Source organism: Callospermophilus lateralis, unplaced genomic scaffold (assembly GCF_048772815.1).
Source record: "Callospermophilus lateralis isolate mCalLat2 unplaced genomic scaffold, mCalLat2.hap1 Scaffold_112, whole genome shotgun sequence".
NCBI classification, from domain to species: domain Eukaryota; kingdom Metazoa; phylum Chordata; class Mammalia; order Rodentia; family Sciuridae; genus Callospermophilus; species Callospermophilus lateralis.
Window position 1 is genome coordinate 594,298 of NW_027511460.1, and position 3,362 is coordinate 597,659.

Genomic DNA, 3,362 nt, shown 5'->3' on the forward strand with positions numbered 1-3,362 from the left:
AATGGTATTGCTTCAAATGGAAACTATTGGTGTTGACCTTGATCACCTGGCCAAGGGAGTATCTGTCAGGCTTAGCTTTTTTTTAACCACAAATTTCCACTGAATATTTAAAAGATGATAAAAAAAATGATTTATGTGCCTTCTCTTAGGAAAAGCTTTTATTTGAAACAAATTAGAATTATAATGTTAATTTTTTTTTCCACCTTGGACAACTTTTATTTGTGTCTGCAGTGTGGAATTTGTTGGCATGAGACAACCAAAAAGGACAACCCACAGAGAAGGGCCGGGAGTGAGCCCAGCCAACAGCTCGTGAAAGCCACTGTGTCAATAGGTTTTTGAGGACATGGCAGAGAATAGAAATTGATCAGAAAGAGGTTCTCATGATGACAGAGTCTCTTCATGGCTGGAGTCTGAACAATCTTAGAAAATTGAAGTGTGCAGTTATGTGCACAAAGAATTCCATGAGAGATTTTTACATTGCAATTACAGCAGGTAATCAGTTTCATTACTGCCCTCACGTCACATCAGTTCCAGGGCCGTGGTTACATGGTTTTTTTGATATGTAATTATTTTATTCTGTAAAAGGTAACAAAATATACAGAACAAAATTTTCCCTTTTTAAAACTGATGTTACAAACCCATATTATCACATATACAAATACTATAGTCTATAGCTGATCATTAATTAAGAATATAAGTCCAACAGTGTATTCTAACTGTTAAGCAAAAAAACCCAAAACAAAACAAAAACAAAAACAAACTTTACCGGAGAGTCCTCCTGTACCGTTCATTCTGAATGACCACTGCAGATTTTTGCCAGCAGAACTGAATGTCTGGAGAAAGGAAATCACTGGGTGGAGAGTGCTTTAGACTCAATTTTCAAAATAATTGTCACCCCTCAACACAAATATACAGAGATGGACCCTTCACAGAAATCAAGAACAAATCAATTTTGAGTTCATTTCAAAAACAGAAAAAGTATGGCACAGATGTAAGCCACGGTGTGGTTTTCTTTAATGATACTGCATCTTGGATCACACAGGCCAGCATGAAGTTTGTCACTCAGACTTTACAGGAATCTTTCCTTAATTCCATCAGTCCTGCTTCAAGCATAAAACAGGAAGTGATTCAATAATTCTCATAAAAACCAGGCCTGTTTGGCACTAGCATACAATTGGGAAGAACAAATCAGAGAGGCTTCTGCTGGTTCCTGACCCAGAGGACTTTTGCTGGGTAACCGCTCTTTTTATAAGGGACCTGGAACATGTTGAGGGGCTTCTAGATTTAGAGTACTAAAGAGCCAAGTGTGACCTGTCAGCCCGGGACTCTCAGGCCCGGTATTTACATGGCCTCGAACTCGTCGATCCGCTGCTTTGTGTTGCCCTGCCGGATCTGCCGCAGGGTCTTGTACTTGTCCCGGCCCTGCCGCATGTTCTCATTGTGGATGATGTCGTTGTGGGTCCTCTTGTTCTCATCTCTGGCCTGGGACAACTCGTTGCTCAGAGTCAGCAGCTGCCGCTGCACGCGCTCGTTATTCTCGGCCTCGGTGATCCGCTTCTCCTCATTGCAGAGTTCGGCGCTGTAGCCCATGGGCTCCGCGCCCTCCTCCTGCGGGCTCTCCTGCACGTGGTAGCTCACCGGCTCACCAGGGGCGGCGGGGCGGTCATCACCAGGTGCAGCTCCTCCTTGGTCTTCACCAGGTCATCCTGGGCTTCTTTGGCCCGGTGCTGCCACTCCTCAACCTCGTCCTCCTTGCGCCTCCGCGCCTCCTCCAGGAGGGCAATCTTGGCAGTGTACTCGGCGAGCTCCGCAGCCAGCTGCTCCTGGCTCTTTATCTGATCAGCCGCCTGTCTCTCCAGCTCCTCCTTGGCCCTGAGCACAGCCACGCGGTCAGCCTCCAGTCGCTCAGCCTCCTCCTGGGCTCGCTTCCTTTCGTCCTCCAGCTGGAGTGCTCTCTGGATCTGGTCATTGAGTTCTTTCTCGGCCCTCCTGGTCTTCTGCTCATAGTCCTGCAGGCGCAGCATCAGCTCCTCCTTCTCCCGCAGCATCTGCTCCTTCTCCCGCTCAACCGTCTCCCTCCTCTTCTTCTCAGTTTTCAACTGCTGCCGCTCCAACTGCTTCTGGTGCTTCTCCTCCCGTGACTGGGCCTTCACCTGCTGCACCTCGATGGTGTCCGGCTTCCTGCGGCGCATGTACAGCTCATGGTTCCCCATGCAGAGCTGCAGGATCCGCTTGTTGATTCTCAGTCGGGGGGCATAGAACACGAAGTCAGGTGCTTTCTTGTTGATGGGCTTAATGACAAACTTCTTGTCATTGAAAGAGATGTTCCTGATTTCACTCCAGGGGAAGCCAATCTTTGGCGTCAACTTATCATCTTTCTCATAAATATTTAGTCCAAGGGAATCGACTCCAAGCCAGAGGTCTGTTCCTTTCTTGTTTTTGATCTCGAAGTAGTTGATTCCGTACATTTCCAGGTCCTGTGCGATCTTCAGGTACTCCAGCATGGCACTGTCCTTGAGCATCCCACGGTGTTCCGCCTGCCACACCTGGATCCGGTCTTCCCACTGGTCCCTGGTGAGTTTGTGCTGGTCCATGACTCTTTGAGGGATCAGCCTCTCAGAGCTGAGGTACCCGGACTTGTGCATCTTTTTGTTATAGTCTCCGAACTTGGCCTGCACAGCTAGGATCCCAGGAGCACCGCGGTCTCAGGGGGACAGTAGATCTCCTCACTGAGAATCCCCTCCTTCACCTGGAGGAAGAAGAGCTTCTGGGTGATGTCCTGGATGAGCTCCTCAGACAGGTCCTCAGGGTAGAACTTGGCCCAGAACTTGAACTGGAGGGGGTTCTCCTTCGTGACCTCCTGAGCAGACACCTTCTTATCAAGTTTCAACCAGGTAGGAAATCCCTTATTGTCCACATACTGGAGGCCAAAGTACCACACTTCCCGGAGGCCGATGGTCTTAACCACCTGATCGAAGAGCTGCTTCCTGGTGGTGTTCGGCTGGATGGCGAACTCCAGCTCCGCGTCCATGGTGGTGACCCGCACAATGATTGGTTTCGGCATTTTCGGTTCCTGGTGGGCTCACTCAATCTCCCGGAAACTCGGCTGTGCAGCAGCAGCTGACAAAGTTCTCGCGACCTGTGAAGCCTGCAGTGGACCATAATGTTAATTTTGAGTAGGAAGAGGTTGCATTGAGATGGATTCACCTAAAACTAGCTAAAATTGATAAGATGTTTGAATTTTCTGTCCAAGTTAAAATTTCACTTTTTTATTATTATTTTTTAAAACTTTAATCACAAATTTCCACTGAATATTTAGAAGATGATTAAAAATTGAAAGCACAAAACCAACCTGAAAATTT

General features: G+C 47.5%; 1 pseudogene; it reads right to left on the minus strand.

Moving 5' to 3' along the window:
- Nucleotides 1–1,341: 1,341 nt before the first annotated feature.
- On the minus strand, nucleotides 1,342–3,064 carry LOC143388743 (ezrin pseudogene; annotated as a pseudogene).
- Between the last annotated feature and the right edge of the window lie 298 nt (nucleotides 3,065–3,362).